We start from the raw sequence: 15,390 nt of genomic DNA on the forward strand, positions 1-15,390 counted from the left end.
GCCTGAGATAGGGATTCCTTCTACTTACTGTAAGTAAGGAAAGGAAAACTGCTCTCATGAGGGAAACATGAAAGACAACTCTAAAACTCCAATTAAGATAATACATACATACATACACACACAATTATATATATATATATATATATATATATATATATATATATATATATATATATATATATATATATATATATATTTATTTATTTACTTTGCTTTGTCGCTGTCTGCCGCGTTAGAGAGGTAGCGCAAGGAAACAGACGAAAGAATGGCCCAACCCACCCACATACAGAATTCTTTTCCAGACAGATGTCCCGTTGCTATCCAGGAACTCTTTCTAGAGGCTGTTGCAGCCCAAGATTGCGCTGTTTCCAGTAACAGGAAGATACAGATATCGCGAGAGTGCGAAATGATACAGCCTTGCTAAAGGTGACTTTTCACTTGTAGTGTAACCTCATGAATATATATGTGTATATATATATATATATATATATATATATATATATATATATATATATATATATATATATATATATATATCGAAATAAAATATCGCTATGATCAAACACAAGTAATTTCTACAGCGAATACATCCTCAAAATAGATGCAATTCACTCAAGATCATTTACATAAATCTATTCAAAAAAAGGAGGGAGTCAATAACCACATTATTATTATGCCTTATTTCATATATTTCATCCAAAGAAATCAACTGAAAACCAATTTCAATTCTTATTATGTTTACTACACGTATACACGCAAGGAACATATAGATATCTTCTTATCTTCCCTCATCAAGGATAACATAGCGAGGCAAAGCAATTGATATAATGGAATGAGAATCAATCACTGCAGTCAACTGAGGTCTATTGGTTTCTGAAGAGGGCCAACCAGAACGTCTGGCAGAGTCGGATTATCTTCGCATAAACACGAGAACGTGACAGGCAATCCAATCGTCTTTTCATTCGCTCTCAATTAATGTAAACTGGAAGTAATGGCATGTAATTGTATTTGCGCACACGGGACTAGACACAACACCAGCGCCCAACTGGACAAATAGGTTTGGCGAGGAACCAAGCTACTGAGCGTCTCAACATGCAGTTACTCTGCGTGTAATCATCCAACCAGGGCCGAGCGAAGATCATTTACTGCATCTCATAACCAATGCCGCTTCGAAGGTCCAGGGGCTCTTGGGATGAGCAGGCAGCCTCCCCGAAGCTATCGAGGAAACATCGCATGGCGTATATCACTACCTTCCTCTCATCAACACCCTATTGACGATGGGTGAAGAAACACCAGGTAAGGATCAACGACAACACGACCGACCAAGAACTATTCGATGGCTTCAGAACACACCTGCATAAGGATAGAAAAAAAGAGATGCTTATTTGAGGGTATATCGTTTGATCTAGCATATGGCGGATGTTGAGGTTCGCTGGCTAGCCATATGGGGTAGACTAACAGTGTAGCAACAGGGAAGACAACAACAGAAAGGGAGTGGCCCGCGTCCCTCTATCTAGTCAAGCTGGGACCCAGTATAGAGAGGGAGTGGCCCCGCTTCCCTTTACCTGGATAAGCTAGGGCCCAGTATATGGGTGCTTCTCTGATTTACATAACGTGTCGAGTGTTAAATATTGTCAGACAGGCCTGAGTGTTTATATGACCCATTGATGAGAGTAAATTGATGGCGGGAGGATGAGGGGGAGAGGGTTATAAATAATCGTTGGAACCAAATGCTGGTCGGAGGGGCGAGATCTCTAAGCTGCCCGAGTTCGATGTCAGTCGGGATGTACGTACAGCATCAGCAGGAAGGCAGTTAAAAGACACGTTAAACATGATGGTTACTGAACCAAAGCCAAATAGCTTTCTCTGTCCATATCTATAAAAGACACGTTAAACATGATGGTTACTGAACCATAGCCAACAAGTCTTCTCTGTCCATATCTATTTCTATTCATTTTATAATCACCACCAGGAACATTGTCCAGGAAAGAGTCCTGGGGTTACCCAGGACCTCTCGAAAGCCTCCTTCAGCGTAAGGCTACACTACTTCTAGTAACAGGGATATGTAGACTCCTTTGGAGTGACAAGCTCTTTGGCGAGACTGTACTCCCAGTGATATAACCCCACCGAAGGTGACTTTTCATTCGCATGGGTTAACCTTAAGCAGGCGAAGTCTGGTAACATTAATCTGGCATATATCTATAAACACAAACACGTAAAGGTTCAGGTCTAGTTGCATATTCGTCAACATCTGTCGGTCACTATGTATACTAACAGATCTGTGCTCAAGTCCTCTTCTGCTCACTCCAGTGCAAGGCATCAACACCCCCCCGCACCACCACCATTCCCTCCCTCCCTGACGACAACACCCTCCATTAAAGCTACCAATCCCTCCACGCCAACCACACCCTGAACAACGGAATAGCATTGTTACGTGGCATAATCACTTTCCTCCGTCAATTTTCTTCTTCACACCACGATATTGCTGGCACAACCATCCCGCTCGACAGAAAGGTATTTTTCAGAAAGTATATCACCCCAGCAGCCAACAATTTCTCTATACTACTAAGAAATGGATGAAGTACTTGCATCTACGTATGCTGTTAGTCTTCATGCGTCTTGCAACTTCCTCGGCGTTTTTAGAGAAAGACAGACATTAGACAGAACCGTCATTTAACAGAATAGATAACCAGTCTCTTTATCTAGCCGTGGCTAGGGTTTATAGCAAGATAGTTACATAAATAAAACACACACACACACACACACACACACAGACACAGACACACGCGCATGCAAGTACATTAACGCAAACATGCACAAGCATAAACCACTTTCTTACTTCCTTAGTGTGTCAGTACGATCGCTGTGGCTATGCAAATGATGTATGAAATATGAATACGAATCAATTCACAATATCAAACTGTTCCTGTCAGTTGAATTTCACACAATAAAAAACCCGGTAATGTCATACATAACATATAATTCTTATGCTCAGAAAATGATTACTCTGGATCCGACCACCAATTGATCGGTTGTCGGCGGCGAGGTTCTGAACATTGGAATTATTCAAGGAGCAGCTTGTCCAGCAATCTCCAGCATGCACGGGCCCACACCAGCAAGCTAGAACATCGTGTCCCCGACGTGTTATGCCTCAGGGCGTCTCCATAATGATATTGGGATTTTCGATGTTGAAAATGGAACTGACAAACTCTGTTAGGACGAAGTGCAGCTGAAATGTCTTACCTAAATCTGTATTGAACGACGACATGGCCTTGAAGCAAGACGGTTCGATCTTTAGATATAGTGTTACAAGTGTCCTTCGACATAACCCTCAAGGGTTAGGTGAAAAGGTCATGCCCTCATACCCAAAATGACGTACCGTCCTGTTCAAGCGTTTAACAAAGAAAAAAAAAAAGTCTCACATATTCTCTTAAAACGTTAACCTAAGACGTAAGTACAGGGAAAATATCAGGTATTTTAATGGAGTTATAAGTTCTATGAATAAATCAAATAACAACATACCTTTCACTATTCTAAGATTATGATTAGCTTACAAATGCTCCTATGAAGGAGTGTCTTTCTTGACCTTCACAAGGGAGGTTTATAAACTTTCGACTCCTATCATTTGCGTGTACAACTCTTCCGTTGATCGTAACTTGCAGCGTCCAAGCTTGAAAGACTTAACAGAAACACACACACACACACACTCACAGACACACACACACACACACAGACAGACAGACACACACACAGTGTCCTAAAGCGTTATTTGTCCCTACTAGTGTAACTGGCTTCGCTGAACTACTCCCTTATATTTGAAGGATCTTCCTGGAAAACTTGTTACCCCAACCCGCCCAAGAGACGAACATAGCTATTGCTTTCAATGTGTGTGTGTGTGTGTGTGTGTGTGTGTGAGTGTGAGTGTGAGTGTGTGTGTGTGTGTGTGAGTGTGAATGTGTGTGTGTGTTATCTATGGTTAGGAATATAAACCAATTCTTGTCAAGATATATGTAACCTAGAAAAAAATGATAACAATAATGAGATCAGAAGGTCACAGATAAGGACACACACATATCTTCTGCCCATACGGCTGGCAGCGTTGTTGCTGGCGGCACACCTGCTGCCAGCCCTACTGGTGAAACTGTCAGCCCCCCCGCTGAGTGCGGAAATTGATTGCATAGCTACGATGCAGTGCGTGTTCTTTTATGCATTGCATGAATATATACGTGAACAAGTAGAGTTTGAATGCGAAATAAAGAGAGGGGCGGCTGGGAGGAAGAAAGTGACATATATGTGAAAATCTTTAGCGCGGGGGGTTTGGGTGTCATCACGAAAGGAGGGAAAAAATCACCTCACGCACCACCAAGTATTGTTTCAAAATGTTTTGTGGCAGAGTCTGGTCATTTTGTCTATAGGACAAATATAACAATATCTTCGGCGTTACTTTGTATTCCCCGCTGTCCCCATCTGTCAACTTTTGAACTCCAAACTCAAATTCATTTAAACTTGACAACAGTTTTGGGCCACACGAGGAAAATACACAATCCTTGGTTCAAGTTTTGTGTTGCTCCGTCCGGCTAGCAAGCCGCGTGCGGCTGGAGATGTGGTACGTTCCAGCGGGTGATGTAAGGGAGGGACGGGGGTGCCCTGGCTGCTGTTGACATGTACTGCCTCGTGGCCTCCACTGTACGATTGTGTTTCCTGAAGTTTGTATAACGACTGGCACTTATGCTGAGGTCTTCTGTGGAGGGGTTTAAGGGGAAAGGGATAATGAGGACTTGGTGGTAGATGCTTATGGGTGGTGGGTAGAGTGTGTGACTCAGTGGAGGACCGGAAGGATTTACCTGGCCGTGTACGGAGGTGGATGATGTAGAGAAGGGGGGGGGGGGGGTGAATCTATTTGGCTGCTAACGCAGTATCGGGAAAGGACGATGAGAAAATGATGTGAAGGATGTGATGTGTAGGATGGAAGATGAGAAGAGAGGAGGAGGAGGAGGAGGAGGACAAGAGGCTAAGGATCGGGCGAATGTAGGATGTGATGGGAGGGCGTCTCTAGCGACACTTGGAAATAGATGAACGTCGACTATAATGATATCAATGAAATGGGAAGATCTGTTGTGCTGATGTCATGGATAAAGATTCGTGTATGGAAATCTGCACTTCCCAAAACCTTACACAGATGATGTATAATGATAGTGAAAGAAAAAAAAATCTATTTCTCTTTCCATATCTATTTCTCAGTCTACTTCTGTCTATCATTCTCCACTTTCTCTCTCTCTCTCTCTGCTTTTTTCTCTATCCTGTTTGTCTATCTATGCGTCTGCCTCTCAAACCGCCTGTCTCTCCGTCCCTCTCCTTTCTCCTACCCTCTTTGGTTCTCGATTTCCCCTCTTTCTCTCTCTTTCTCTCTCTATCTCTTTATCTGTCTTTTATCATCTTGGTGTTCGCCCCTGCCCGGCAGAATTAGTGCGGGTCGCCCGGCATGGTGAACCTATTGATTTTGTCATCACCCAAGGATCTCTCTCTCTCTCTCTCTCTCTCTCTCTCTCTCTCTCTCTCTCTCTCTCTCTCTCTCTCTCTCTCGGAGTTTTATTTGAATTCGTTTGATGAGAACCCAAATTTGACGATCCTGGGGGGCCGTCCGTGATTGGTCGGGTGCTATTCATGCCTGAGAATCGCTTTTATGCTCGTTTCTACATTCTGTCTTTTCTTCTTTCAGACGAACTTTTGATTGGCACTTGAGTTATATGTGGGGAAACTCTCCTCCCAAGAGGTCAGAGTAGACTATTTTGCAGAGACTTTTGACGTGATGTAAGACGCTTTCTCACACATGACTCCTGGTCGCTTGGAGCGCAGGCACCGATAAGGCGTCACACTCCAAGCATTTGCTTATGATTTTCACTCATGTGATTTCTCTTATTCTTTTTTTACACTCTTGTTCAAGACCTGCAGCTGGAGCAAAGTTAGAAATATATTCTCCACTGAAGACAATCATTCTTTTTTCTTTTTTCTTTTCAATGACGATCTATGCTCAGGGGACGCAGATGCATCGTATAACCCCACCATCCATCCATCCGTCCACTTAGCTGTTGTATGTTCCTTCAAAGAAGCGACAGACGCTGAACCACGCATTGCGAGTCTCAAAAATATCGCAGACCACTTCTGAGAATATATATCTCAAGTCATCTCTGTTATAAATCTTAAGAAAGTGCCTAAGACCCACCCTGATGGTACTTCTGGCCTATAAAAGGGCGACGAGTGATGGCCCGCGGTTTGTGGAACCAACAAGTCTCACACGATCAACTCGTCAAGACGTCAACCGAGAGGCCACTTCTCAGACTGATGGTGTACGAGTTAACTCCCGACAGTATCTGTTAAGGCAAGATACAAGGGCTCCGACCTGGGAGATTGTGACACATGGAAATGGTGAAGAGGCTCTGCCGCTGTGTCTTCTCCTTTACAAAATGAGGCACTCATGGTTTTACCTGAGAGGCAGCTGAAGGAAATAACTTCCATTCGTGATAATTCCTTGAGTTCGATGATCGAAGAGGCAAGGTCGAACATGCCACAGGGGTATTAAGGCATTCTCCTGCGCTCTGATCTTGGGGTTTTAAATTCATTTAGAATGCTCGTTAGATACGGACTTCCTTCAGTGTTCGGCGTTAATCCTTCTCTTGTCAAGACATAACAGCAGAGCGTAAAGATGTGCAGGATTTGACGTAGTCACAGATCTTGCCTACCTTCTCCCTTGGGTGAAACGTATGTGCCTTCCACTCGATGCACTCTTAACTAAAGGACTGTTAATCACACTGCAGTTCTAATCATCCTTTTACTAATCATCCCTTCGGTAATCACATTATTCCGGCTTAATTAATACCAGTGTGAGTCAATACTTCAATAAGCTCATACATTTCCTTTTTTCAAATGGGGAGGGTGGAGAGTGGAGGGGTGTGGGGGACCATGTGGGAGTTGTTGGTTCGTGGATAAAGCTGATGAAAGCTCCTCGTCTATTCAGCCCTGACAGCTCTGTGCAGAGGATTTACTAGGTCTATGTGTTATACATTTTGAATTCAATTCGACTGTGTGTTTCATGTTGGTTCATATGGGTTCTCTGTCCGAGAGTGAATGTCAGTTTGGCCTTCGTGCTCTGTAATTAAAAGTTCATGTACTCTTTCTGTGCCATGACATGGATTCCCTTGATTACAAGTGAACTAAATTACTTTACACATCATGCATTGGTTTATCTTAAGAGTATCAGTCAGTCTTCGAACTTTATGTTCGGGTTTCATGAAATGTCCGTTTATCTCCACGAAGATAATTATGATACGCTTATACTAGGAACAGAATGAGTCTGTGATCTTCTGATATAGGTTCAGGTAGTTCTGGCGTTCAAAGGCTCGGGTTCAGTCTATGTTTGCGTTGTTTCACAAAGGTTGAGTTTGACTTGGCTGGCGTCTAATGATATGGGTTCAATCAGTCTTTTCGTTTATGATAAGGGCTCACAAATCAGGCTCTGAGTTCCATTAAAAATAATGACATACTCAGCCTTTCTGTTCCGTACTAAAGGGTCCACTTACCCTTTATTCTCATCCTGAAGGCTGGCTTGTTCTATAGCCCAGTAGGTCAAGACAAAGGCTTACCTCGTAGTCCCCAATACAACATGAAGTACACTTCAAGTGGCAGCAGCAGCAGCAGCCAAGCAACCAACTTTACCAGCTACCGGACCAAGCAAAAAACGCATCTCCTAGTCTCGTGGTGAGAACTCGATCTTCGATCAGGGTACGCTAGCAGTACCATTTACTTAGTCAAAAGTGCTGTGTGATGCGTCTCCCGTCGGGAAGCTCCAACACCAACCACCGTGTGATTCAGAAAATACTTCGTGGCGAAGATAAGTCGGTGAGGCTTTCGTCCATTTCATAGTAAGCTGGTGTTCTTGGTACAGCTATCCAGCTGGGATGTGATCGAATTTCGCTGGCAAAATATAAACTGTACTTCAGCAAATGCGTTCTTCTTGTCTTATTGTAACGATATATATATATATATATATATATATATATATATATATATATATATATATATATATATATATATATATATGTCTGGGGTATGGTGATGGAAGGGGGCAAGATGTAGTGTCTGGGGTATGGTGATGGAAAGGGTAAGATGTAGTGTCTGGGGTATGGTGATGGAAGGGGCAGGATGTAGTGTCGGGTATGGTGATGGAAGGGGTAAGATGTAGTGCCTGAGGTATGGTGATGGAAGGGGCAGGATGTAGTGTCTGGGGTATGGTGATGGAAGGGGCAAGATGTAGTGTCTGGGGTATGGTGATGGAAGGGGCAGGATGTAGTGTCTGGGGTATGGTGATGGAAGGGGCAGGATGTAGTGTCTGGGGTATGGTGATGGAAGGGGGCTAGATGTAGTGTCTGGGGTATGGTGATGGAAGGGGCAGGATGTAGTGTCTGGGGTATGGTGATGGAAGGGGCAGGATGTAGTGTCTGGGTTATGGTGATGGAAGTGGGCAAGACGTAGTGTCTGGGGTATGGTGATGGAAGGGGCAGGATGTAGTGTCTGGGGTATGGTGATGGAAGGGGTAGGATGTAGTGCCTGGGGTATGGTGATGGAAGGGGCAGGATGTAGTGTCTGGGGTATGGTGACGGAAGTGGGCAAGATGTAGTGTCTGGGGTATGGTGATGGAAGGGGCAGGATGTAGTGTCTGGGGTATGGTGATGGAAGTGGGCAAGATGTAGTGTCTGGGGTATGGTGATGGAAGGGGCAGGATGTAGTGTCTGGGGTATGGTGATGGAAGGGGTAAGATGTAGTGCCTGGGGTATGGTGATGGAAGGGGTAGGTTGTAGTGCCTGGGGTATGGTGATGGAAGGGGCAGGATGTAGTGCCTGGGGTATGGTGATGGAAGGGGTAAGATGTAGTGCCTGGGGTATGGTGATGGAAGGGGCAGGATGTAGTGTCTGGGGTATGGTGATGGAAGTGGGCAAGATGTAGTGTCTGGGGTATGGTGATGGAAGGGGCAGGATGTAGTGTCTGGGGTATGGTGATGGAAGTGGGCAAGATGTAGTGTCTGGGGTATGGTGATGGAAGGGGCAGGATGTAGTGTTTTGGGTATGGTGATGGAAGGGGCAGGATGTAGTGTCTGGGGTATGGTGATGGAAGTGGGCAAGATGTAGTGCCTGGGGTATGGTGATGGAAGGGGCAGGAAGTAGTGTCTGGGGTATGGTGATGGAAGTGGGCAAGATGTAGTGTCTGGGGTATGGTGAGGGAAGGGGCAGGATGTAGTGTCTGGGGTATGGTGATGGAAAGGGTAAGATGTAGTGCCTGGGGTATGGTGATGGAAGGGGACAAGACGTAGTGTCTTGGAGTATGGTGATGGAAGAGGCAATATATATATATATATATATATATATATGTATATGTGTATATGTATATATATATATATATATATATATATATATATATATATATATATATATATATATATATATATATATGTATATATGTATATATATAGTGAAGTGTTTTAGATATCTGGGAGTGGATCTGGCAGCGGATGGAACCATGGAAGCGGAAGTGGATCATAGGGTGGGGGAGGGGGCGAAAATTCTGGGGGCCTTGAAGAGTGTGTGGAAGTCGAGAACATTATCTCGGAAAGCAAAAATGGGTATGTTTGAAGGAATAGTGGTTCCAACAATGTTGTATGGTTGCAAGGCGTGGGCTATGGATAGAGTTGTGCGCAGGAGGATGGATGTGCTGGAAATGAGATGTTTGAGGACAATGTGTGGTGTGAGGTGGTTTGATCGAGTGAGTAACGTAAGGGTAAGAGAGATGTGTGGAAATAAAAATAGCGTGGTTGAGAGAGCAGAAGAGGGTGTTTTGAAATGGTTCGGGCACATGGAGAGAATGAGTGAGGAAAGATTGACCAAGAGAATATATGTGTCGGAGGTGGAGGGAACGAGGAGAAGAGGGAGACCAAATTGGAGGTGGAAAGATGGAGTGAAAAAGATTTTGTGTGATCGGGGCCTGAACATGCAGGAGGGTGAAAGGAGGGCAAGGAATAGAGTGAATTGGAGCGATGTGGTATACCGGGGTTGACGTGCTGTCAGTGGAGTGAATCAAGGCATGTGAAGCGACTGGGGTAAACCATGGAAAGCTGTGTAGGTATGTATATTTGCGTGTGTGGACGTATGTATATACATGTGTATGGGGGTGGGTTGGGCCATTTCTTTCGTCTGTTTCCTTGCGCTACCTCGCAAACGCGGGAGACAGCGACAAAGCAAAAAAAAAAGAAAAAAAAAATAAATATATATATATATATATATATATATATATATATATATATATATATATATATATATATATATATATATATATATATTTCTTTTTCTTTCTTTTAAACTATTCGCCATTTCCCGCGTTAGCGAGGTAGCGTTAAGAACAGAGGACTGGGCCTTTTTTGGAATATCCTCACCTGGCCCCCTCTGTTCCTTCTTTTGGAAAATGAAAAAAAAAACGAGAGGGGAGGGTTTCCAGCCCCCCGCTCCCTCCCCTTTTAGTCGCCTTCTACGACACGCAGGGAATACGTGGGAAGTATTCTTAATCCCCTATCCCCAGGGATAATATATATATATATATATATAATATATATATATATATATATATATATATATATATATATATATATAAATATATATATATATATATATATATATATATATATATATATATATATATATATATATATATATATATCCGCACAAATAACAATCACACACACACATAAGCCTGCACGTAAAACTGGCCATCTTAATCCATCCTAGATGTACCTTACCTAACAGAACTTTGCCTTTAAACTTCCTATCTTTCTTTACCTTTCCGATTTTTCTTTCTTATACAACCCAGGCTCACCTCTAGACCTCCATATCAGTAAAAGGGGTACGAGTCAAGTCCTCGTAAGGGTCAGGGATGTGAATAAGTAAGGCGTGGGCAGCCAGCGTCGACCTGTTTGAAAGGGAAATGATTATCTTCCCATTTTCTCTGAATTACGTCCACTTGTTCCGAGGCAAGATGACCTGTGTTGACCTTTTGTGGCCCCCTGTGTGATATACTCTGACTTGAAGTGAGCTGCAGCTTCCTGTGATGAAGCAGAATGACCTGTAGTGACCTATAGGTATGGAAAACGACCCTCGGTGATGAAGGACGATACGTATTGGTATAACGTGAAAAAAAAAGTAAAATGTAAAATCTAAGAAGTAAAAAAACAAAGTCACTATCGTAACACTGCCCAAGCAAGGGCAAGAATATACGGTACATTAACAAGCAAGAACCCAAGAAATAAGTTATAAAATATCAAGGGGGAAGAAAACAAGGAGAGGCTTAGGAGAGCTTGCTGATGGGGTGTGGAAAACAGGGTAATCTGGGCTCTCCGTGGCACCGAAAACGAGCGTGATCAGGTGTATCTTTGAGACCGTCACAAACAGAGAGATTTCTTAGATCTCCAAGTATATAAGAGCCAGAAAGACAATTTGGGCTTATCCAAGAAAACACCAAGACAGTCTGGATCCCCCCCCCCCCCCCAAGGGTTGTGAAAAATAACGTCTGTCCCGGCCTCAGAAAGCTAAGACAAAAACAAAACAATCTGGATCCTAGCGGCTGTGAAAAACAACGCGTCCATGTGGGTCTCCCAGGATGTAAACAACGATTCAGCAAAATGTGGGTCTTTGAGCGTCTGGGAAATTAGACAAGTAAGGGGAGCTCCAGCGACTCGTCAAATTGATGGAAACGAGTCGCTTTGGTGGGTAAGGGAAACCGAACAACACCAGAGGGGGCTCTGAAGACTGAATATATATATATATATATATATATATATATATATATATATATATATATATATATATATATATATATAATAATGATAATAATAATAATAATTGGCGGGTGATAAAGCCACTGTGAACAGCTGAAGCTAATGACTGGTCACTATATCTACGATCATGTGGGTCGACCACGGCTGAATGCTGGGAAACGGTAGAGCAATGAAGAAAAATACAGAGAAACTGAGGTTCAAATAAGGATGGTTGATGATGAAGAGACAATATCGCTGATACCGATGATAGATGTCGTAAGATAATGTCAAGTGAAGTGGAAGTGTTTGGGGATGATTGATGGAAATGAGTCCAGGGTGCCGAGGATGGATAAAAAGATAGATAGACAAAGGTAGATGGACAGACAGACAGACAGATAGATAGATAGATATGGGTCGATAGAGACTGGCAAAAAGACAGACAGACAAACAGACAGATGAACAGAGACACAGAAACAAAATTAGCTAGACAGATAAATAAACAAGAAAACAGACAGACTCAAAGATAGACAGAGATAGATGACAGAGAGTAGGCAGACGATAGACAGTCCAGAGGCATAAACGAAATGAAGGAAGTAAGCGTGAGATTGAATCATGAAGACGCAGAAAATATCTGCAAGACGGAAAAGATTGCGCTATAATTCTGTCCAAATGACAACGCTGGTACTGCAAAAATGTCAAGAGTTAGAAAGAGACACAGAAGGAAGAAGGAGAGAGAGAGAGAGAGAGAGAGAGAGAGAGAGAGAGAGAGAGAGAGAGAGAGAGAGAGAGAGAGAGAGAGAGAGAGAGAGAGAGAGAGAGAGAGAGAGAACGGGAATGACAGACAAGGAAAGTATCAATACGATCCTGAAGTTCATCGGTTGGTGTGAGGCTGACTGTCACCCCATTCAGTAAGCGTTATGGTACTCGCCATGTTCAGTGTCTTTTGCGAGACGTGATGTGAACTACGCTTCACTCACATCCCTTTCGTTAATCCACCAGTAAACGATTAGACAATACAGTCCAGCAAAATTTTGAGTAACATTATGGTTTTAAAGCTCAAAATTACCACCAGCAAAACGTCCCAGTCTTATATCATTTTTTTTTTTTTAAGGATTTCCACAAGAATTCCGGATATTTCGTTAAAATATCGGTCGTAAAATGCTCCATAGAGAGTTTAAGTCTTCAAACTTCACTATACTTTAGAAATATCATCACCCCCCCCCCTTCCAGTATGGCCACAGAACGCTTCAAGACACTCATTCTTTATATTTTACAAGACTTTAAGGATATGACCCTTTAATATCCCCCAGAAAGCGTTCCAAAGGCACACAATCTTCATATTTCACGATGATTCTAAGATACGACCCTTAAACATCGCCAAAGGCTCGACTAAAAGCGGGGGGCGAGTGGCAGTCGTGGAGGGGGAGAGTTTGTTAGACTAACCGACCGGCTAGTCTCTCCCTCTCCCCTCCCTCCTCCTCCTCCTCAGCCCTCCGACATTACCCCTCCAACCGCACATATTTTCCCCTTATTTCTCCCTCATAAAGGGTTGTGGGATTTTCCCCGTCTCCGCCGCAGCGTAAAATGTGTTTTCGTCGCTGTAAAGGAAGCGAACTTCTCCAGAGACGACAGCCGAAGTTTTTATTTGAGTTATGGCTTATTCAAACGGTGCATTTTCTGCGACAAAGTTTTCAATAGGTGGCCTAATGTGTCGGCCGGGATGGGGTGGGCGTGGGGGGAGAGAGAGAGAGAGGAAGCGTTGGGGGGGAGGGATGGTAGCATTAGGGAGTAGGGGAATAAGGAGGATGGAGGGGGGGGGGGACAAGTGAAGGGGGGGAGAAGATGATGAGGGGGAAAAGTAAGCCGGGGGGACCAGAATGGACGATGGCTTTAAGGAGGAATATAGCCAGGCTGACTGTGTCCCTGAGCACCCTATGTGTCTGTATCTGTGTGTGTGTGTGTGTGTGTGTGTGTGTGTGTGTGTGTGTGTGTATGTGTGTGTGTGTGTGTGTGTGTGTGTTGCTGTGCACAAGACGTGTGTCTTGTGTTACTATATATATATATATATATATATATATATATATATATATATATATATATATATATATATATATATATATATATTTTTTCTTTTTTTTTTTTTTTTATACTTTGTCGCTGTCTCCCGCGTTTGCGAGGTAGCGCAAGGAAACAGACGAAAGAAATGGCCCAACCCCCCCCATACACATGTACATACACACGTCCACACACACAAATATACATACCTACACAGCTTTCCATGGTTTACCCCGGACGCTTCACATGCCTTGATTCAATCCACTGACAGCACGTCAACCCCTGTATACCACATCGCTCCAATTCACTCTATTCCTTGCCCTCCTTTCACCCTCCTGCATGTTCAGGCCCCGATCACACAAAATCTTTTTCACTCCATATATATATATATATATATATATATATATATATATATATATATATATATATATATATATATATATATATATATATATACTGTGAGTGTGAAGTTTAAAGATTTCGGAGACACAAATACAAATTTTACCACACAATGCTTGTGTGTATCACATGGTACCCCGACTTGTAGAACCAGATAAGGACACATTTATTCTTTGTTTTTGAGTACACACCTCCCCAACCCCACCATGTCGCCCGGCCCGGCAGTCTTGTCCTCATCAATGATTTCTGGGAGACTCTCGTGTCCTGAGATTTTTGCTCTGTCGTAAGGACCCACGGAGCCCGACACTGCGTGAAATAACGAAAGAAGAAAATGTATTTCTCTTACGGTTTTGGATATTGCAGTGAGGCGTCTCAATGATGTATGGGAATAGATACTCAATATAGAAAGAATTCATTCTATCATTGATGTAAACTCAGTGGAAAAAAAACAGATAGCTGAGAGCATCGGTGGCTGCAGAGTGGGAGCGGCGGTTTGAGGAAGTTTGCTAAGAAAAGCCTGGAATTAAATGTAATCCAGGATTACCTGAATTGAAATTGTTGGTGATATGTGTTTTATATACGGTAAAAACGCACTCGCTTACCAGGCTACTGTGAGTGAAGGAAGGTATGGAGATCTACAAATTAAAGTGAAGCAGACGGACGGCCTACCAGAGAACTGAGACAATGATGAGAAAGCTGCAATTCAGACTTAACTGGGAAGAACAAATCGTCGAGGAAATCGCAAAAAGATCTTGAAGTAAACGGTCTGTAGCTTTAGTAGCAATGGCATTCTTAGCTCTTTGTTATGACTCTCACAAACCTTTTAAGGCATTAAGGCAAATATAATCTTAGCTATCCAAACAAATATAATTTTTAGGCATGTAATTAAATACAATCTTAGGTATCTAACTGATTTCCATCTTTGGTATCCTAGCAAATATAATCTTGGGTATCCAATCAAGGCCAATCTTAAGCATCCAGCTAAATACATAATCACAAGGAATTAACTTTGGGCAAGAACAATCAACCGAAGTCACGAAGATGCCTCTTTATGAATTGCCAAATAATCAAAATAGAAAAAC

The sequence above is a fragment of the Panulirus ornatus genome, chromosome 13, assembly GCF_036320965.1.
Source record: "Panulirus ornatus isolate Po-2019 chromosome 13, ASM3632096v1, whole genome shotgun sequence".
Taxonomy (NCBI): domain Eukaryota; kingdom Metazoa; phylum Arthropoda; class Malacostraca; order Decapoda; family Palinuridae; genus Panulirus; species Panulirus ornatus.